This window comes from Saccopteryx leptura, chromosome 3 (genome assembly GCF_036850995.1).
Source record: "Saccopteryx leptura isolate mSacLep1 chromosome 3, mSacLep1_pri_phased_curated, whole genome shotgun sequence".
NCBI classification, from domain to species: Eukaryota; Metazoa; Chordata; class Mammalia; order Chiroptera; family Emballonuridae; genus Saccopteryx; species Saccopteryx leptura.
This window is the reverse complement of record NC_089505.1, coordinates 350,470,856-350,494,454: the sequence shown is the minus strand read 5'-3', so window position 1 is coordinate 350,494,454 and position 23,599 is coordinate 350,470,856. Positions and strand designations below refer to the sequence as shown.

General features: G+C 37.4%; 1 pseudogene; it reads left to right on the top strand.

The window, feature by feature from the left end:
* The window catches only part of LOC136398581 (nascent polypeptide-associated complex subunit alpha-like), a 65,873-nt pseudogene extending 42,669 nt beyond the window's left edge, over positions 1–23,204 (top strand).
* The last annotated feature ends 395 nt before the right edge of the window (positions 23,205–23,599 follow it).

The following is a 23,599-nucleotide window of genomic DNA, read 5'->3' as shown; positions in this document are numbered from 1 at the left end:
ATTATCTAAAAAGTTATATTTTGAAGATATGAGGTTGACAAAGAGAGACTCACCAATTTATTAGACATAAGAGTTTGTAATCATAGCCAATCATGTTGAAATGTGAATTTTCCACCTTAGTTGGAATATCTGAAATATTTTGGTTTTGTACTGTCATCAAGCAAGGGAGGTCATATTAACACTTCCCACCATTCTTCTCCTTACTTTTCAGGAGCACTATTTCACATTTCACAATGTTTTTAATGGTCAGATTTAGGTATCAACTTGGCTAGATTTTAGTTCCAGTTATTTAATCAAATACTAATTTGGGCGTTATTATGAAAGTATTTTGCTGAAGTGATTAACATCTACAATCCATTGACTTCAAGACTTCCAGAATCTTGATGGGCCTGATCCAGGCATTTGAAAGGCTTTGAAAACAGAACCACGGTTTTCTTAAGTCATTCTGCCTGTGGACTGAAGCTTCAGCCCAGAGAGATTTAAACCTGAGAGATTCTAGTTTACCTAGCTATCCGCCACAATCACTTAAGCCATTCCTTGCAACAAGTCATATGTATATTAGAATCTTAATTGATACAGTGTTTTGGGTTTTGTTTATATTTTGTTAAAAATCTCAAAAAAGCCCTAGCCGGTTGGCTCAGTGGTAGAGCGTAGGCCTGGCGTGCAGAAGTACCAGGTTCGATTCCCGGCCAGGGCACACAGGAGAAGCGCCCATCTGCTTCTCCACCCCTCCCCCTCTCCTTCCTCTCTGTCTCTCTCTCTTTCCCTCCCGCAGCTGAGGCTCCATTGGAGCAAAGATGGCCCGGGCGCTGGGGATGGCTCCTTGGCCTCTGCCCCAGGCGCTAGAGTGGCTCTTGTCGCGGCAGAGCGACGCCCGGAGGGGCAGAGCATCGCCCCCTGGTGGGCAGAGCGTCGCCCCCTGGTGGGCGTGCCGGGTGGATCCTGGTCGGGTGCATGCGGGAGTCTGTCTGTCTCTCCCCGTTTCCAGCTTCAGAAAAATACAAAAAAAAAAAAAAAATCTCAAAAAATATTATTGAGCATATCTGATCTTGACACGGAATGTAACTCTCAAAGTTGATTACTCAATTCTCATCATCTTCCTAACAACTCCCTTGTACCCACAATCACAATTTTCCTCCCTCTCTTGGAGATCACAATGAGCCTTCATTAAAAATACTTTGTTTACCAATAATAACTAATTACTCTCAAGCATTTGATCACTATTTACACTTTATTGGTCAAATGACAACTTCTCTAAGTCTGAAAATAATTTAGATAACTTAAGTTTTTATATAAAATTAAAAATGCCTAAATTACAATACTTTAAATCTCTTTGTTTTATAGAGGGCTTTAAGGGGAAAAACGCAAAAAAGGGAAAAACAATAATATTCTTTGTTATTCAGTGTGTGTGTATCAGTGCTTTTAGTGTTTTTGTTTCGGACAATGTTTCCTTCTTCTATTTCTATTCTATTCACATACTATACACTCTCCAATTTTCAAATATTTTTTCTAACATTTTCTTTTTGTATTTTTCTAAAGTGAGGAGTGGGGAAGCACAGAGACTGACTCCCTCATGCACCCGACCAGAATCCACCCAGCATGCCCACCACGGGGTGATGCTCTGCCCATCTGGGTTTTGGTCTGTTGCCGCCAGAGCCATTCTAGCACCTGAGGCAGAGGCCATGGAGCCATCCTCAGTGCCCTGGCCAACTTTACTCCAATTAAGCCTTGGCTGCAGGAGGGGAAGAGAGAGATAGAGAGGAAGGAGAGGGGGAGGGGTGGAGAAGCAGAGGGGTGCTTCTCCTGTGTACCTTGGCCGGGAATTGAACCTAGGAATTCCACATGCTGGACTGACGCTCTACTGCTGAGCCAGCCAGCCAGGGCCTTTCCTAACTTTTAATGTGCTCTTAAAGCAGCAAGTTTGTTTTTTCTTGATACAGCATAATTTTACATAATAAATATAAGCCATGTTCATTGAGAAATGTTATGAAACAGTGCAAAGAAATAAAAGAGAATCTAAACACACATCCAGATACACACACACACACACACACACACACACACACACACACACACCCATATATCCTTCAATTATACTGCCAAAGAGTATGCATGATTTCAGATCTTGGTTTTTCCCTTTACTGTTTTATGAACCTTTATCTCATGTTACTTATAAACTCTACCTGTACAATAGCTTAAAAGGTTATCACATTGACATATTTTATATAATCCTACTTTAGTGTTATTGGATCAATTCTTGTTTACAAATCATTCTTTCTATGTCTGATATCTCCTTTGATTAAATTCCTAGGTAAAGTCTGTGCTCATCTAGAATAAATTTTTTTTTAGGATTTAAGTCCAAGTTAACTTTCCAAAAAGACACTAAACTTTTTTTTATTTTCACCAATAGCATATAGTTTTAGAAATCATTCTATATAAGATAAAAAAGATGAAAATATACTTTATGTATAATAAGATAAAGGCACTATAATGATCTCTAGTTTTAGGAGTCCCTCTAAATAATGAGGTAGCTGTATTAAAAGTTGCACATGCTCTTGAGGACTTTGTTGTTCCCTTCAGTTTGACTAATTCACTAAAGAGTTTAGGGCACCACTGTAAATCCTTCCATATCTAAGACTTGCTAGAAATGAAATAGAATTTTTCTTAAATCTAATGTAAAGACCATTTTATGCAGAGAGCAAAGATGAGGATCATTAACTTGGAAAGATTAGTTAAAATTATAAATAGTAAAGCAGTGAGATTGAGGCAAATCTCATGTTCATGAGAAAAAAAATGGGCAGGGACTTTAAGGCTCTACTTTATCAATGTTCAGTTTGTTCTTTGTTGCATAAAAATCTGCTCACACAAAATTTTGATAGAAGGAAAGAGATTTAAAAAGAAACCTACATATTTATTTCTGACATTGGTGAAAGTTGAGACTATTTCTATATTTTATTTATTTTGTATTTTATTATTATTTCTTGTGTGTGTGGGGGGGGGGGAGAAAGTGAGACAGGGACAGACAGACGGGAAGGGCGAGAGATGAGAAGCATCAGTTCTTCGTTGTAGCACCTTAGTTGTTCATTGATTGCTTTCTTTTTTTTTTTTTTTCTTTCATTTTTCTGAAGCTGGAAACAGGGAGAGACAGTCAGACAGACTCCCGCATGCGCCCGACCGGGATCCACCCGGCACGCCCACCAGGGGCGACGCTCTGCCCACCAGGGGGCGATGCTCTGCCCATCCTGGACGTCGCCATGTTGCGACCAGAGCCACTCTAGCGCCTGGGGCAGAGGCCACAGAGCCATCCCCAGCGCCCGGGCCATCTTTGCTCCGATGGAGCCTTGGCTGCGGGAGGGGAAGAGAGAGACAGAGAGGAAAGTGCGGCAGAGGGGTGGAGAAGCAAATGGGCGCTTCTCCTGTGTGCCCTGGCCGGGAATCGAACCCGGGTCCTCTGCACGCTTGATTGCTTTCTTACATGTGCCTTGATGGTGAGGAGGTACGCTCCAGCTGAACAACTGACCCCTTGCTCAAGCTGGCAACCTGAGCTTAAGCTAGTGACCTTGGGCTTCAAGCCAGCGATCTTTGGCTCAAGCCAGTGACCATGGGGTCATGTCTATGATGCATGTCCTCAGCATCCCAGGCCAACACTCTATCCACTGAGCCACATCTTAGTCAGGCAAGACTATTTCTATATTTTAAAGTGAGTTGCTCAGATAATGGATGTTAATAAAAAATTTAGGATCTAGAGTAGATTTAACATTTCATTTCATGTACATGTTTTTAGCATATAATCAAGATATTTATTAAATGGTTCAAGGGCATGTGAATTTTATAATTTTTGAAAGTTTTTGTTTCACTACAGAGAGAAAATGATGATAAATGATTAGACAAAATTAAAAGAAAAATGCTAATGCAACCAAAGTTTGATTAGTAATTTTGCTCACTAGTAATATTTGATAAATCCACTTTTTCAAGTTTGTTTGTTACTATGTTTAAAATGTAACTAAATCTTCATGTACATTTTATCAGAATATCAGTATCCATATAAGCTTGCCTTCTACTGACCCTAATGTCATATGAGTTAAAATACTCTGATTCAGCAGGATAAATAATATAATAACGTATGTAGATATAATTTTTAAAAATCTAAAAGAACACAATAAGTTGATCAAAATATTTCTCTAAAACCAGTTGGTCTGAGTGGGTACTTTTTATGTTCTTATATATAAAGTTTATGCAACTGCATAATTTTACTTTGTGATAAATATTTTTTTTCTTTCATTTTAATTAGACTTATTTGAATTTGAGAGGTCATGCTTTCTGGAGAACAATTCTGAGATAGAGAGTCATGTGCAGAAGTTTTATTGTGGAAACACTTACAATATCTGTAAGTGAGCATAAAAAATAGGATGGGGTAGACAGAGAAATTGAACAGCGGTTATGTTGCAAAATCCAATCCCACAGAAAGCTTTGGAGCCAGCATGACCTTTCAGAATTGGCTCTAATTCAGGTAGTAGAAGGCTAGGCTTTTACTCCACTGTGGCTTTCCCTGGCCCTCCTATTTAAAAATTTAGTAATTGTATATGGCCCATCCCTGACAAGAACCACATTTTTCCAAGGGCTCCCTCAGTTATAGCTGAGTTATATAGATATAAAGATATGGATTACAGTGTACTATTAAGAAAGTATAAAATTATAGATTTTCCTTTTTGCTAAAATCGTGGAACTAAGTTTGAACTAATTTGTGGATTTTTACTTAAAGACATTTTTGTTAATTTTACATACTTTTTCTGAGCATCTACTATATATATAAAAATAGTAATTATAAAGTACAAAAATATAAAGTATAAATTATAAAAATATATAAAGTATAAAAATCAAAGCAATACTCATGCTCTTGAGTAGATAGTAAAAGAGAAGATTGTTTAAATAACTAATGCATTGTACTTTAATAATTTAGGAGTTGTCAAAGTCTTGGGTATCTTAGTGAGAAAGGTATTGATAGAGTTCAGACAAGCTTTCAAAAAAGTTAGCCTTTATTGACTCCTTAAAGAATGGATAGAGTTTCAAGAGGCAGAGCTACATACCAAGATCATTCTAGGCAGAGTGAAGTGCTTTAGAAAGGAACAGAAATGCAAAATGCAAAACATGTTTTGCAAACAAGTATCTCAATTTAATAAAACATTTGGCATGTAAACAGAAATAGTGTTATCTTGTTAGAAAATTAGATTCTTCCACTGTTCAGATGTCAGAGTGATTCTGTGTTCCAGACACAGGGGCTTAAGGGAAAGTGATACTATAAGGACATCAGAGACCAACTACATATGTCCCTGTTCTTTCAGGCTCCACAGCAAGCTAACCAATCACCTATCCATTCTATCTCCAAAATATATTTCAACCCTGACCACTTCTCATTTCTTTTACTACAGCTCTAATTCTAGACCTCATCTTCTGCCATCTAGATGGAGGCAATAACTACCCAACAGGACTCATTAGTTTAGCTTTTGTATTCATATAATCCATTTTCAGGACAGCAGGCAAAGCCATCCTTTAAAAATACAAATCACTACTCTTTTATGGATTCTTGCTGTATTGGCCAAGAGTTTGCTTAAAGGCTTTAATCACTGTAAAAAAAAATAGAAGACTGGAAAAAGAAGATGTGGCACATATACACCATGGTATACTATTCAGCCATAAGAAATGATGACATCGGATCACTTACAACAAAATGCTGGGATCTTGATAACATTATACGGAGTGAAATAAGTAAATCAGAAAAAAAACCCAACAAGAATTGCAGTATTCCATACATTGGTGGGACATAAAAACGAGACTAAGAGACATGGACAAGAGTGTGGTGGTTACGGGGGGCAGAGGGAGGGAAGGAGGGAAAGGGGAAGGGGTGGGGGAAGGGCACAAAGAAAACTAGATAGAAGGTGACAGAGGACAATCTGACTTTGGGTGATGGGTATGCAACAGAATTGAATGACAAGATAACCTGGACATGTTTTCTTTGAATATATGTACCCTGATTTATTGGTGTCATCTCATTAAAATAAAAATTTATTTATAAAAAAATACAAATCACATAATTTCACTGTTTATTCAGAAGGCTTTCAGTGACTTTCTAGGACATCAAGATTGAGTGCTGGAGTGTTTTCCACTCTGTGGCTGCATCTGTCTGCTGACACTTCCTTTTAGGTGTGCCATAGCCTTCACAAATTCAACTGCTCCAAAGCTGACCTCTAGCCTCTCTCCCTTATTGTCCCAACCTTCTTCATCTTAAGCCAGAAACCTCAGTCATCCTTGATAGCTTCTTCATCCTCTCTCCCCTCCAGTGTTCTGAAAGCTAGTTTAGGAATTTCCCTTAAGCTTCTCCCCCTTTCTCCAATCACACTGCTTCTATCCTAATCTAGGCCACAGCCTTCTGTGCCTGATTACCTAAAACACTAGCATAGCTAGTCTAGAAAGATTAGATAGATAGATAGAGCTAGTCTAGAAAGATTAGATGATAGATAGATTGATAGATGATAGATAATAGATAGATAGATAGATAGATAGATAGATAGATAGATAATAGATGATAGAAAAGATTAGATGAATTAGATGGATTAGATTAGGTAAATTCAATTAGGCAGGTTAAATTAGTCAAATGATTAGATTACATGACTGATAAATTCAGCAGCAGATTAGTATAGATGTATGATTAGTTTTGGCAGGTGATTATATCATCAGACAACTAGACCAGAGGACTGATTAAATTTGGGAGACTGATTATTTCAGCAAATAACTAGATTAGGCTCCATTGGATCTGCAGTTGATGAAATTAGTGGTGGGTCTGGTTGCCAGCTGATTAGTTTAATGCCAGATTATATTTGCAATTCTTACATTAGCGGCTGGTTAGATCAGAGCCTCACTTGATTAGCAGCTTTGATTAGATTAATGGTCAATTAGACCAGTGGCCGATTAGATTGGGAGGAGAATCAGGCAAGTGGTTGATTTAGATTTGGTGCTTGAATAGATTAGTGGCCAATTAGCTCAGTAGTTGATTAGATTAGTGGTTGACTGGGTTAATGAATGATCATGGTTAGCTTTTGCTGAGATTTGCTGTTGATTAGTTTAGGTAGATGATTAGATGCAGAATTAATAGCAGGGTCTGCTTTTATCAACTAACAGTATCTAAACGGTGATGCACTGGGTTTGCCAGGGTTTTTTTGTGACCCACATTAAGACATACCTATGTACCTATGCTCATCTCTGTGCCAGTGAAAAGCACTGAGGTGCTTCCACATTGTGAAATTAGTCTGCTTTTTATTAAAGCCATTATTTTTGTTTATACATGTATGACAAATGATTCAAAAGTAAGTCATAAAAATCAAAATCCCTACCGCGTTTAATGGGCATGAGAGAGGCACCAGAGGTCTTTCTCAGATGCTAGCATGTTATATATGTTGACCCCAATAGTGGCTACATGAGTATGCATCTAATAACAATAATTCATTAAAATGTACAATTATTTAACGGACTTTTAAAATGTCTTTTTTTTTTACATCATAATTCTGTTGTGTTTCCTGTCAAGGATGTCCCTGTGAGGAATTCCACACTTTCATTTTTCACTTACTTTTTTATTAAGTTGTAGTTGGGGCCATGTCATTGAGAAGCCTTGTTTCATCTGGTTAAGTTAGACTTGAGGAGACAGTAGGTTAATAGGATAAACCAAAAGAGACAACTTGGTAGACAGGAGTGTGTCTGTGTGCTGGAAATGGGAATATCTAAGTTCTCTGTACTTTTAAGAAGATTGATTTTTTTTTTTTTTGGAAGAGAGATAGAGAGGAAAGATAGACAGGATAAAAGAGATGAGAAGCATCAATTCTTCCTTGTATTACCTTAGTAGTTCATTGAATGCTTTCTCCTCTGTGCCTTGACCGGAGGGCTCCAGCTGAGCTAATGACCCCTTGCTTAAGCCAGTGACCTTGGGCTCAAGCTAGCAGTTGTGGGGTCGTATTCATCATCCCACATTCAAGCCGGTGAGCTCATGCTCTGCTCAAGTTGGCGACCTCAGGGTTTCGAACGTGAGTCCTCAGCATCCCAGGTCAATGCTTTATCCACTGCATCACCACCTGGTAAGGCAAGAAGTGTTGAGTTTTGTTTCGATTTCACAGAACACAGAATCCTGTGCTTGTTTCATGTCACAGTTAGGTGTCTCTGACCAGCAGGGGCCAGTGACAAGTGTACACTCTATTTGAAAAACTGAGACAAACTTAGCTAAAATGCAGAAAATTAGAGAGAGTTCATTTATAACAGCTTATGGATACAGAGACAAGACATTGTAAATTGAAAAATTTAGGAACATGTGAAGTTATAGTAGTGACAATGCTTTGAATTTTCTGATTTCCCTCTACTAGTTTATATAGCCTTTAAAGATGAAACAATAGGTTCCCAAAATATCCTTGTCCTAATATCCAGAACATATACAGTGGGACTTTACATGACAAATGGGGCTTTGTAGACATAACACTAACAGTCTTGAGGTGGGGAGATTTTTCTGGATCATCCATAGAGATACACTGTTATAAAAGTCTGTATAGGGCAGAGGCAAGAAGGGCTTGGAAGATGAGAGTGTGACGGGGGTAGAAGGGCTGAGTTAGAGACAGTGGAGATGTACAGATGAAGCTGGGGATAAAGTGATGCCCTTTGAAAACTGAGGAAGAGGCCTTGAGCCAGGGAATGCAGGCATCTTCTAAGAACTAGAATACAAAGAATAACATTTTCCCCTGGAGCCTCTGTGAGAAACAACCCCTACCAATACTTTGAACACCAAAGTATGGCTTTGGATGGCTAGCCTTCCGAGCAATAATATAGTAAATGCGTGCGATTTTTAAGCCACTAAATTTATAGTAATTTTTATAGCAGTGGTAGAAAACAAATACAGATATTACATGATTTGATATCTGGTCTCTCTCTATTGTTAAAAATGTAGTGTTTTATATCATTTACTCTAATTAACCCATACTAGAATATTAGCTACCTCGGGAATGGGACTGTTTTATTACTTTCCTAGCACCAAGTCATGTCCTTACTACATCACACAATTTACTTGCTAATCAATTTAATCAAATTAATTGAAAACTTTTAATACTTATAATATGTTCAAGCTATTAATCTACCTCAAAACTAATTTTTAGTTCTCAGTCCACACCTGACTTTTATTAGTTATATAGGTGCTGAGCTGTCTAAGGAACTTCAGGGAGCTCTCTATGGAAGTTTCCCATAATCTCATGTATCCAAAATTTGTACTTTTTCTTAGAGTTTTGCTTTCAGATTATGATCAAATTTATTTGACTTAGATTTAACTTATAACAGATATGTGGCTTAGAATAAGTTAATTGATCCATCTCAGTTGACTTATCTATGAAATAGGCTCCAAATTTTTGTCACAGATTTGAGATAATTATACTACTCACAAAAATTAGGGGATTAGGGAACGTGCAGATACTTCAGTACTTTCAGCCTTTTATATAGTTCATTTTCACCAATGAAATAAAATTTGGTTTTACATCTCATTTGCATAATTGAACTTTCTTTGACTTGCCATTTGCTTTGCTAATGTTCTTGTTAAATTTTTAAAAAATAAAGTGCTTCTTTTTTTTAATTGCTTCATATTGATTTTGAAATATCCCTTATTTTTTTGAACAGTGTATTAGACAATAGGGTTCGTCTAAAGAAAACAAACAGAGTGACTGACACAAATGGTTCTTCCATTTCTTTCCTCTTCTGCTGTCCTCTCATCAGATCACTCCAACCATGACTCATTTGTCAAGAAGCTTCCCTTGACAGGCTTTCATAGACAACTGAACCTTTGGCTGTTTTACATTCTAGAAAACAGATATAAATCCAGAAAGCATATATAAAAGCCAATATTTTAATATTCAAATCATGACTGCAGAAAAGAAAGTTTGCAGAGTCTATTCTGATGCACCAAGTTTCCCACTGGACTGTTCATCCCTCCAAGGCAATAACACTGTCTCCTTCCATTTTCCAGTCAGTGCTGTCTGTGCACTGTAATAGCAGGAGACAGGAACTTGAAATGTCAGCATCATCTACTGCTTCTCTGACAAGGATCTAAAATGAACAGACTTTTAGAGTTATAGGTACGCTACCAGATTAATGTACCTGACACTGAATTGGTGCTAAATAAATATTATATGAGTCATGGAATTAAAAGTGAAGGTATGAAACGGAGTGTATTTGTAATACTTATACATGTCAACTGTTTCTGTAAAAATTCAGCAGGCATAAAATAAGAATCCTTTTCTACCTAGCATTGCATGTGTGTGTGTGTGTGTGTGTGTTTGTCTCTTTCTTTAATTTAGAGTAGAACAAAGTAGGATTTTAAACTTGAGGTTTCAAATAAGCACCTAAAGTAAGTATCAAGAATTTAAAGATCAATATACTACACATTAAATTTTTTAGTAGTGCAGAAGATAACAAAAAATATTATTTTAAAACCATGGAAAACCAAAATCTTTCATTTGTAGCTAATAACATTCTTTTCTAGAAAATAAGTTAAATAAAGATTAGAGAAATATTACATATGTATATGATTGAAATTACTTAGTAAAAATGCACACTTATATATAATATTTATAAGCTTTATTCTTTTACAGATATATTAGGAAAACACGACAAAGTAAACTGTTTACATGTCCATAAGTGTATTTTTGAACTTGAATTAGCTTACCTCATTGCATTTGTATATTCAGAGAAAAAGGTTACTAAGAGAATCAAGTGTCTTTCCAGTTATATCCTTCCTTGATATAACATATTTTATTTCCAGGGGGTTTGTTGACCTTGCCCTTTCTTATCCACTGGGTTCAGTCCATGGCCAACAGCTGACCAAACAGATTTACTCCATCCTGTTTATGATATTGCTTTTTTGAGAGTTAATTATTACCCAAAACTGGCCAGTAAATATTCTCCTCTAGACGGTTTGGTTAGTGATATCAGGGGCATGACAGTCCTTTCAATGCTATGACAGAAGGAATATTTAGCCAAAATACTGCTTTCCTCCTACATTAAAATTCATGCTGCAACGTCATCAAGAGTGGAATGAGTATATTATATCATCTCAAAGTGGAGCTTAGCCATTCTCATCTCAATCCTTAAGGAATCTTATATATTGCCCTTTGTATACTTAGGCTTCTGCAATTTTCATTAAACAAATATGCCACAATTAGTGCACAAGTCTCAGGAGGAAAACCTGGGTACCTGATGCAGAATCACAGAGCTGGGCCTTTGTAATCACCAACGCCCAGTCAACGCAGCTCAGAGCAGAATCACACCAACAAACCAGTACTGTATATCCATAAGAACAAATGTATATTGCATATACTACTGAAGTTTTGTGTTGCTGGTTTACTAACAATAGCTAACTGATATGGTGGCTTAGTTGAGGATAGTGATGGTGGTAGTAAAAACCCTCTGGATATACTTTCAAAACTTAACAAAAATATATATATAGGCACAAGTGAACAGAATACCCCAAAGCCTTTACCTTGAATAGTCAAAATGGAGTCACAGCTTACTGAGTTAGTAACTGAGTGTTAATTGTAGAGCATATTTTGGGTGAAAACATCAGGAATAAAGTTTGTATACATTAAAGTACTATATGAGCTTGGGATGCAGAAGAGTGGTCTAATGACAAATATACATTTTTAAAAATTATTCATGGACCCATAGTTAGTAGTAAATTTATAATACTGGATGAGATCCCCAAAGAAGTAATTTTGAGAGAGTAGGGAGAAAGCAAGTTCTCTAAAATTAACAGTTTTGAAATAGAAAAATAATAATGATTAAAAGAGCAACCAACAAAGTAGAAAGAAAACCAGGAGGGGCTGGTTTGTAGGAAACAAAAGGGAGAAAGTATGTCAAGTCAAAGATATATTAATGCAGTCCATGGATCAAATAGGATGATAATTGGGAATTAATCTTAGATTTAACAACATAGAATATTTTATAGGTTTTGCTTACTGTAATTGGGAAGGAAAAACAAATTTGAGATGTCCATCTAACAGTTATTTTAAACATTAAATATTACTTATGTTATTAATTGATATTATCATACATCTGCTTCTCAGTTGTGAAAATCAAAATAAAAAATTTCTCTAGATATTATCAAATATTTTTAGAATGCTAAATGGCCCCTGTTTGAGAAACACAGCTCTGAGCTAAGAGACCACATGAACTCTCAAGGAGTTTTACTTTCTTTTTTCAACCAAGGTCTTACTGAACTAAATGATGAAACTAGAATAAAAACTGAGGTTCGTCTAACTCTATAAGTTATGTATTCTTCAATGAAACCTATTACAGTTGGTATGATTACAAGTCAAAGAGGAAATGTAGTTAGAATGGGGCCTAGTGGTGAATGAGCAGGTCTAAAATATACTTGAGGACATTCGAAAGGGCTGTTTATAAAGCACTAACAAAGATATAAATAACTAATCCTGGCAGCTCTTATTTTTGAAATTAAGATTGATGAAATTCTCACTTGGAACTAGTTTATCATTTCATAAAAATCACTTTTGATCTGCCTGAACTGATTAGTACTACTGTTTTTAACTTTGAGCCAGATAATGTTTGTAATCTTAGGTAGAGCAAATGTTTCAAGAAGTCAAAAATATATGAGTCAGTAGACAGGAGAAAGATGAAAAGAAAAACTACAATATTGCTTTTTTGTAATTAATTATTTGAGTGTCATATAGTTTTCTAATTACTTATTTCTATGTCCACTACATTTGGCTGTGATCTGTTTGCCAATAAAATTTGTTTTCTGTCTCTTTTATATTCTTAACATTTCATACTACATCTGACATATCGTCTGAACTTAAAAATATACTGAGCCAAATTAAATTAAGTAAATGAGCCAAGGTACTATCCTAAAAAAAAAATGCCATGAGAGGAAATAATCTATAAAATTAAAAAGATTGTGAAAATAAAAAATAAGTAATTATCTATGTCAAGATCAAGACAGAAAAAATTAAGCTTCTTGTAAAATTGAATAAATTAGCTTTAACCTCCCCCCAAATCTACATTTTGTAGTTTAATCTAGTTTATCAACATTTTTGTACAGACCTTGATGAACCTTTGGAAGTTCAGAATTGAAAGGATCTTGCTAAGGCAAAAATAAAGAAAGCTTACCAATGTTTATTATCTAGCAGTGTCAGCTTGGCTCATGTATTTTCAGGCATTTCAATGCTAATTTGTTAGAAAAGAGTCTAGTATTCAAAGGACTGCAATAATTTTAATTATGTTTGGCCTGCAGCATATAGCTTCACAGGGAGTGGGAGTAAGCACTTCTAAAATTTCCCAGTGAATATTTTCTGATAACTGTATTGCAAAAATATATGTGAATATCTGAAATATAAGAAGAAGACTCTATAGCAACACAAAACTGAAATACTCAAAAGAACATGGTCCAGAGACATAAAGAGCGAAGCAGAAAGAATTTGTGGTCCAATGTGAGAGGGAAAAGTGACAGAGCAAGGGATAGGGTTATGGGTTTCTGGGACTACTGTAACAGAGCCGTAGGAATGAACTCTGGTTTAATGAGTACTGCATAAAAATAGTTGACATGCAACAACATGAATGGGCCGAAGTGGGCATTATGCTAAGAGAAATAAGTCAGACAGAGAAAAATAGCATATGGCTTCACTTATATGTGGAATCTAAAAAAACAAAAAACAAAAAAACCACGAGCAATAGGCCCTGGTGGATCAGTGTGTAAGAACCTGATGTCCACGGTCACCACTGTGTGAACGTCTTTGTCACCTCTCCATCCCACAGCCTGATGCTGGGTGAAGGAGATGTTGCTCTGCGAGGCCACTGGCCTTCAATTCCGAGATGGCAACAGTGTGGGTAGACATTCCAATTGCCACCTCCCAGGACCACGCTGGAGTTACAACTACATTTAAGAAAAATCATCCTGAAAAAAAAAAAAAAAAAAGCCTGACCAGGCAGTGGCACAGTGGATAGAGCATCGGACTGGGATATGGAGGACCCAGGTTCAAAACCCTGAGGTCGCCCATTTGAAAGCAGGCTCATCTGGTTTGAGCAAGGCTCACCAGCTTGAGCCCAGGGTCATTGGCTTGAGCAAGGGATCACTTGGTCTGCTGTGGCACATATGAAAAATCAATCAATAGGAAACTAAGGTGCCATAACAAAGAATTGATGTTTCCCATCTCTCTCCCTTCCTGTCTGTCTGTCCCTATCTGTCCCTCTCTCTGTCTCTATTTCTGTCACAAAACAACAACAACAACTTTGGACTAAAGGAAGTGGAGTCTATAATCAGGGATCACAGAAGCCACACAGAGAATGGTAGGCAGAAGCCACACTGAGACTGGTAGGAAGGGCGGAGATGCAAAAAGGGCTGCCCCGCTCCCAGGAGCAAGGGGCAACTGATAGTTCAAAGGGACTCTCATTGTGGGGAGGTTTGCCCTGAGAGTTGTGAGTCCTCAGCCCTAGGCCTGAACCCCAGCCTAGAGCCCCCGATTCTAGAAGAGACACCCGCACAGCATTTGGAGGTGAAAATAGCTGAGGTTTCTATCTGAGAAAGAGACTGGAGTGCTTGGAGACACAGGCTCCGTCTTAAATGGCCCATGCAGAAAATCTTGTTCATAGCCACTTCCCCGGGGCTCTGGTAGAGGGGGAGCTGAGAGGACTGGAGTTGCATGAGGAGAGTGAAAAGTTGGAGGCCAAGGGAGAGACACCATGGGGGACAGCCACTGGAACCCCTGTGCTGAGTCATTCTCTAATGCTGTAGTCATCATCTTTCTTGGGTGGAGCAGTCCCCTCTGAGTGGCATCAGCCTAGGGAGAAGCAACTGCCCCATCCGCAGAAATCTCTCCTGCTCCAGCCTATGGAGACTGGGCCATTCTGAAAAGTCAGCCAGGAAGCAGGAAGCACATCAATGACACAGCTGTCTGTCATTGGGGCTGGAGCTCTCCCCATCACTTCCCTGAGAATATGACTGTGAAGTGCTTCTGTCCCATGGGAAATTTAATAGAAACTGTAGGGACTGTGGATAGACCAAGTCTCTGAGTTTCAGAGACCACACCCTACTGAGCTCTGTGAAAAAAGGACAGTGACATCTGGGGCCATGAGACAGGAGCCACACCCACCACCTTTCCTAACCTCTGAATTGCTCAGGCTTTAGACTCTACCAGAGGTATTTTCAGTGGCTGAGGCAGCTCTCAGGAAACCTTGGGCTTTTGCTCACTTACCCTGAGACCTGGTGCTGGTAAAAGCCAGGCTAGGTGTGCAGCTTGGTTCTCCCATATGCACCTAAGCCCAGCAGAGGCAGCCACAAACTCTGGATTGCTTATAGCTACAAAATGGTTGCTGAGGGACAATCACACATAGTGTCTTACACTGGTCTGCACTGGGTTCCCTCATAAGAGACTCAGAACCAATACATACAGTGGCCAGCTACAGAAAACAACTATGCAGGACTATGTAGAACTTCTAGGAGCATATCCAAAGAGAGAATTTGTTAGGCACCAAATTCAGCTGAAACAAATTCTGCTTTCTGTGCTCAACACCTGCACAGAAGTTTGTATTCATTGAATCAAGTTGAGCTTTACAGTCAGCCGTCCCAAGTCCCTGATATCCTGCCATGCTAGACTAAGATCCACAATGGGAAGGGAGAGAGGCATTGAGCACACATATTCAATATACAAGTTCCTTGAAGCCTATTGTGGAGACCAGTCAAGGGGCTTAGCCACATTCTCTAGGGGGGTCACAATTAGCCCCAGTGAAAGACACTCTCAATCTTCCTCTCTGAGACCAGGTGCCCCCCAGCTGAAATAACTTCTACAGAGGGGACTATCAGCCACACCCAGTCTGAACCTGCTGCTTACCTTGCTGGGGAGAAATAGAATTGGAGCATCCTGCAGTGGCTGAGGTGTTAGGCTCTGGAGTGGGGACCATTTTCCCCATACTAATCTCCTGACCAAGAGATCCCCAAAATAGGGGGTCCCACTAATTTTGTATTCACAACATCAGCTGCCCTAACCCACCAAGCTTGCAACCTATGAGGGGTTGGTGGGGTGAGGCCAGTCTGAGCCGACACTATAGTCTTTCTACAGAAGATCCTGTGGGAAGACCAGGCAGCTGCAAGAGGGAATAGAATAGCTAAAAAGTGGAGGCAAATCTTAAGAAACTTGGAGCTGTTATGAGCTCTAAGCAGGAGGAAGCTGATCCTTTTACACAGGTTAAACCCTCTCACACACACCCAGGCACAAAAAAATGCAGAAATAAACAGGAAACAGAGCAGTAGGTAGCTTCAGACAAGTAGCCCATGGTGGGTTATAAACATCATCTGACATCAACCAGTAATCCAACCTCACATAAGAGAACCCAGAAACAACACAACTAGTAATGGCTGGCAGACCCATTGCTAGACCCTACTGACCATGCAAATGGCTTGCCCAAAAGAGGAATCCAGAAGGCACTAGACCCTGCTGAGAATAACTATGCTTCATAGGGTAGACACTGCATAGCATCTAATACATGTGATCAAGGTTGACCTTTAGAGTCAGCCAGCCTGAAGACATAATTCCACTCATGAAAGAGACAACAGCATTCAAGACTTATATATAATAGGAGAGTAAATATAAGACTTAATAAGCATTTCTAGACCATGGAGCTCAGGTGCCTTGGAGGTTAGTACCACTGAGACCACCATCCTCATAAAAACGTCACAACAAATTTGTGAGTCAGAGCAGAGCTACTTAATACATAGACAAAATGGGAAGACAAAGAAACATGACCCTAATGATTCAACAAAAGAAATCTTCAGAAAAAAAAATGAAATGAAATGGAAGTAACCAAACTGCCAGACACATAGTTAAAATAATGGTTATTAGGATGTTCAAGGATCTTAGAGTTAGAATGGATGATCAGAATGAGAACATAAACAAAGAGATAGTAAGCATTAAAAAGGACATTGAAATCATAAAAAATAACCTATCAGAAAGTGCAAATACAATACTGAATTGAAGACTACCCTGGAAGGAATCAACAACAGGTTGGATGAAATAGAGGATCACATCAGCAATTTAGAAAACAAGATAAATATAAGCAAAAAAGCTGAGCAGCAAAAAGAGGATCAAAAGACTGAGGAAATTCTAAGGGAGCTCTGTGATAACATTAAAAGAAACAACAACTGTACTGTAGGGCTTTCTGAAGGAGAAGGCAATGAACAAGGGATAGAGAATATTTTGAAGAAATCATAGCTAAAATACTCCCAAAACTGATGAAGGAAAAAGGCACACAAGTTCAAGAAGCACAGAGAGTCCCATTAAAGATGAACCCAAAGAAGCTGACACAAAGACTCATCATAATTAAAATGCCAAAGATAAGAGACAAAGAAAGGTACTAAAAGCTGCAAGAGAAAAGCAGTTAATTACCTACAAAGGAGCCTCCATAAGGCTGATATCTGTCTTCTCAGCAGAAACACTTCAGGCCAGAAGAGATTGGCAAGAAGTATTCAAAATGATGCAAAACAAGAAACTGCAACCAAGACTACTCTATCCAGAAAAGCTATTATTTAAAATTGAAGAAGAAATAAAAAGCTTCCCATACAAAAAAAAAAAAAAAAGACTCAAGGAGTTTATTATTACCAAATCAGTACTGCAAGCAATGTTAAAGGGCCAGCTATAAGAAGAGAAATGAAAAGAGAGAGAGAAAGAAATCAAGAGAAAGAGTATTATTGGATTAAAGAATAAAATGGCAATAATTAAGTATATATCAATAATAACCTTAAATGTAAATGGATTAAATGCTTCAATCAAAAGACATAGGGTAGCTACATGGATAAAAAAACAAGACTCATATATATGCTGTTTGCAAGAGACCCACATCAGAACAAAAGATACACATGGATTGAAAGTGAAGAGGTAGAGAAAATAATCCATGCAAATGGAAACAAAAAGAAAGCTGACTTAGCAATAGTCATATCTGAGAAAATAGACTTTAAAACAAACACTATAGTAAGGGACAAAGAAGGTCACTACATAATACTAAAGGGAGCGATCCAACCAGAGAATAAAACCATTGTAAGTATTTATGCACCCAATATAAGAACACTTAAATATTTAAAGCAAATTTTGATGGACATAAGGTGAGAGATCAACAGCAATACAATAATAATAGGGGATTTTAACACCCCATTCACATTAATGGATATATCCTTCAGACCAAAAATCAACAAACAAATCAACCTTAAATGACTTAGTAGATCAACTATATTTAATTATCTTCAGACTATTTCAACCCAAAGCAGCAGAATATACATTCTTTTCAAGTGCTTATGGTACATTCCATAGGATAAACCACATGTTAGGAGACAAAACAATTCTCAATAAACTTAAGATGATTAAAATCATATCAAGTATAACGGTATGAAATAGAAATCAACTACCAGAGAAAACTGAAAAACATTCAAACAGTCAGAGGCTAAATAGCATTTTATTAAATAATGAATGGGTTAACAATGAGATCAAAAAATAAATCAATAATTTTCTTGAATCAAAGGAAAATGAAGATAAAACAACCCCAAATCTATTGAAGATAGAGAAAGCAGTCCTGAGAGGAAAGTTCATAGCATTACAGGCATGCCTTAAAAAGCAAGAAATATTTCAAATAAACAATATAACCTGCGCCTAAAATAACTAGAAAAAGAATGAAAAACAAAGCCAACAGAAAGTAGTAAGAGAAGAATAATAAAGATCAGAACAGAAATAAATGACATTAAAAATAACAATAAATATGAGGCTAAGAAAAAAAAATAGAGACCAGTGAAACCAAGAGCTTGTTCTTTGAAAAGATAAGCAAAATTGGCAAACCATTTAAATAGTTTCAAGAGAAAAAGAGAGAATCCAAATAAAATTAGAAATGAAAGAGGAGAAGTAACAACTGACATCATAGATATACAAAGGATTTAAAAAAATACTATATGGAACCATATGCCAAGAAATTGGACAACCTGGGTGAAATGGATAAATTGTTAGAAACCTACAATTGTCCAAAACTAAATATAAAAGAATCAGATAACCTGAGCAGACTGATTACAACAAATGAAATTGTTACAGTTATTAGAAAATTTCCAACAAACAAAAGTCCTGGACTGGATGGCTACATAGGTGAATTTTACCAAATGTTCAAAGAACTAACACTTATCCTTTTCAAGCTACTCCAAAAAATTCAAAGCAATGCACCTAAGATCAGGAACAAGAAAGAGGTGCCCCCTTTTACCACCCTTATTCAATATATTACTGGAAGTTCTAGCCACAGCAATCAACAACAAGAAGAAATAAAATACATCCAAATCAGAAAAGGAGAAGTAAAACTGTAATCATTTACTGATGATGTGATACTGTACATAGAAAACCCTAAAGTCTCCACCAAAAACCTACTAGACCTGATAAATAAATTTGGCAGGATACAAAATTAATATTCAGAAATCAGTGGCATTTTTATACACCAATACTGAACTATTGAAAAGAGAAATTAAGGAAGCAATTTAATTCACAATTACAACAAGATAGCATACCTAGTAATAAGTTTAATCAAGTAGGTAAAAGACTTAAAATTGGAAAATTATAAAACATTGAAAAAAGAAATCAAAGAAGATACAAAGAATTGAAAGCATATACCATGTTCACGGATAGGAAGAATTAAAATGTCCATATGCTCAAAGCAACCTACACATTCCATGCAATTCCTATTGAATACCAATGAAATCTAGAACAAATATTCTGAAAATTTATATGGAACCAAAAAAGAACCTAAATATCCTCAGCAACCTTGAAGATGAAGAACAAAGTGGGAGACAACACACTTATTGATATCACGCTACACTACTAAGGCCATTGTAATAAAAACAACCTGGTACTAGCATAAAAACAGACATTAAGATCAATGGAACAGAACAGAAAAGCCAGAAATAATCACACACCTTTATGGTCAATTAATATTTGACAAAGGAGGCAGGAGTATACAATGGAGTAAAGACAGTCTCTTTAATAAATGGTGTTGGAACAACTGGACAATAAAACTAGACCACCAACTTACAATATTCACAAAAATAAGATAAAAAATAGATAAAAGACTTAAATGTAAGTTGCAGAACCATATAAATTCTAGAAGAAAACTCTAGGCAATAGACTCTCGGATGTCTCTCAAAGCAGTATTTTTTTTTTTTTTTTTTTTGTATTTTTCCGAAGCTGGAAACGGGGAGAGACAGTCAGACAGACTCCCGCATGAGCCCGACCGGGATCCACCCGGGACGCCCACCAAGGACGACGCTCTGCCCACCAGGGGGTGATGCTCTGCCCCTCCTGGGCCTCGCTCTGTTGTGACCAGAGCCACTCCAGCGCCTGGGGCAGAGGCCAAGGAGCCATCCCCAGCACCCAGGGGCCATCTCTGCTCCAATGGAACCTCGCTGCGGGAGGGGAAGAGAGAGACAGAGAGGAAGGAGAGGCAGAGGGGTGGAGAAGCAGATGGGCGCTTCTCCTGTGTGCCCTGGCTGGGAATTGAACCCGGGACTTCTGCACGCCAGGCCGACGCTCTACCACTGAGCCAACCGGCCAGGGCCTCAAAGCAGTATTTTTGACAACATATCTCCTCAGACAAGTGAAATAAAGTACAAAGTAAAAAATGGGACTATATCAAAAAACTTTTTAACAGCAAAAGACACAATTAACAAAATAAGAAGACAACCCACTCAATGGGAGAACATATAAGTATTCACTAATACGTCTCAAACTCAACATAAGGAATGTAAACAGTCCAATTAAAAAATGGGCAAAAGACTTGAACAGAAACTTCTTTAAAGAGGACATACAGATGAAAAAATGCTCAGTGTCAATAATCAAATTAAATGCAAATTATAACCACAATGAGGTATCTCACAACTGCCAGAATAACTTCCATTAACAAATCAACAAACAAGTATTGACGAGGGTGTGGAGAAAAGGGAACCCTCCTTCACTGCTAGTAGGAATGCAGACTCGTGCAGCCACTGTGGAAAACAGTATGGCATTTTCTTAAAAAAATTTAAAGTGGAACTGCCTTATGATCCAGCTATCTGACTTCTAGAAACATATTCTAAGAATCCCAAAACACTAATTCAAAAGACGAGATTCAGCCTCATGTTTATTGTAGCTATGTTTATAATAGACAGGATCTGGAAACAGCCCAAGTGTCCATCAGTGGATGAATGGAGCAAAAAAGCTATGGTACTTTTACACAGTGGAATACTATGCAGCCATGAAAGAGAAGGAAATTTTATCTTTTTTGACGGCATGGATGGACCTGGAGATTATTATGCTAAGTGAAATAAGCCAGGGAGAGAAAGATAAATACCATATGATCTCACTTACATGTGGAATCTAATAAACACAGTAAACTGAAGACAAAATAGAAACAGAGGCTGGTTCACAGGGAATAGATGGACAGCTATCAGGGGGAAGGGGAAAGAGGAGATGTGAGCCAATAAGGTAAAGAGGTTAGCCATATTCTATACACATAACATGTAGATACAGACAACAGGGTAGCAAGGGCAAGAGGGAAAAGGGGGGAGGTAGGGGGAGGGGAGCAAAGGGGGCAGAAAGAGACTTTGCATGGGGTTGTGAGGCATGATGCAGCATGTAGAGGATGTTATATTGAGTGGGACATTGGAGACTATGGCAATATAATAAATATAAAAATTTTAAATAAAAGAATTATAAAAAAATAAAAAAAAAACACAAACAATAGCTACAATAACAATAAATAGAGTTATAGAAACAGATTCCAAATGGACAAGAGGGGAGGGTTGTGGGGAAATGGGTGAAAAAGATAAAAATATAGTCAATAATATTGTAATAACTTTACATGGTCATGGACAATTATGATATAGTGTGATGATCATATCATAAGATATATAAATGTTGATTCACTATATTATACACCTGAAACTAATAAAATATTGCATGCCAATTATACTTAAGTAAATGAAAAATGATAATAGCAGACCTGCTTCCTATCATGTTTGTACTTTAGATCTTTAAAAATATGCACTATTACATTTAAAGTAGAAAACTATAAAAGCATTTTATTCTATTATCGTGGGCTATCTGGGAAAGCAAAATCTTGAGAATATCAACTTGTGTCTCAAGATAAATTATTTTATATTCATTTATCATTGTGATCACATATTCTATTAGATTCTACTAGATTAGAAGTAAATACTATCTTATCTCTAATAATATCCATATGAGTATAGTGCCCCATTGATTAGTTGCAAAGTAGAAGTAATTTAGCTCAAATACAAAATATATAATATTCAACATGTTGAGGCTCTTTGAGCCCCCACTAGGAATTGCTGTATTGTGTAGTGCCCCTATTTCATGACATAATGCCTTTTCTAATGCTAAACAAAATGTCTAATTAAAGAATTATTTTTTATCTTGTCTGGTTATCTCAGTTGGTTAGAGCATTGTCCTGATATACCAAGGTTGCAGGATCTATCCCCAATCAGGGCACATACAAAAATCAACCAATGAATGCATAAATAAGTAGAACAACAAATGAAGAACTAGCAGTACCACAAAATAACTGGAGTGAAAAGAAGGCATGAAAAGCTATGCCCACACTGGGTATTTGATAGGTTACAGAGGTTGCTAGAGTCACTACCCAGAAATCTAGGAGTATCTCTTGTGTGTGTGTGTGTGTGTGTGTGTGTGTGTGTGTGTGTGTGTGTGTGTGTGTGTGTGTGACAAAACCAGATGCCTAGTATAGGAGCCCAGCTTCAGATACCTACACAGTATTTGGGAAACCCAAGATGAAAGATTTATCTCAGCAAGCACAGCAAGCAGCTGCTGAGAAATTCAGAGTTCAAGGTGAAACTGCCCTAAACATTCAAGAAAACACAGACTCCAACTGCACAAGAGGAGAGTGAGAGAAAGTTGATGAAACAAGCATGGAAGTTAAGGACACAGAATTGGTCATGTCACAAGCAAGTATGTCTAGAGCAAAATCAGTCCGAGACCTAAAGCACAACAGTAATAAATCATTGTAAAGCGGTTATGGAATTAAAAATGGAACCATTTAAAAATCAGAACCATTTTTGGTATTTCAAAAAATGTAACTGCAGCCTGGTTTAAAATTTTACTGTTTCTCTCATTAATAAAGTTTCATCTTCATGTGGGATTAAAAAGAAATGGGCCGAGGAAATGACATTGTATTTATCCAAAGAATACATATAAATTTCCAACAAACACATTGGAAAAGATGCTCAACATCACTAATCATCAAGGAAATGCAAATCAAAACCACAATGAGATATAATCTCACACCTGTCATATGGCTATTCTTAAATGACAACAATTAAGTGTTGGAGAAGATGTGGTGAAATGGGAACCCCCATAAATTGTTGGGATTGTAAATTGGTGCAGCCACTAAGGAAGACGGTATGAAATTTCTTCAATAAATTAAAAATAGAAATACTATATGGCCCAGTAATTTTACTTCTAGATATATATCTGTGGAAATCAAAAAC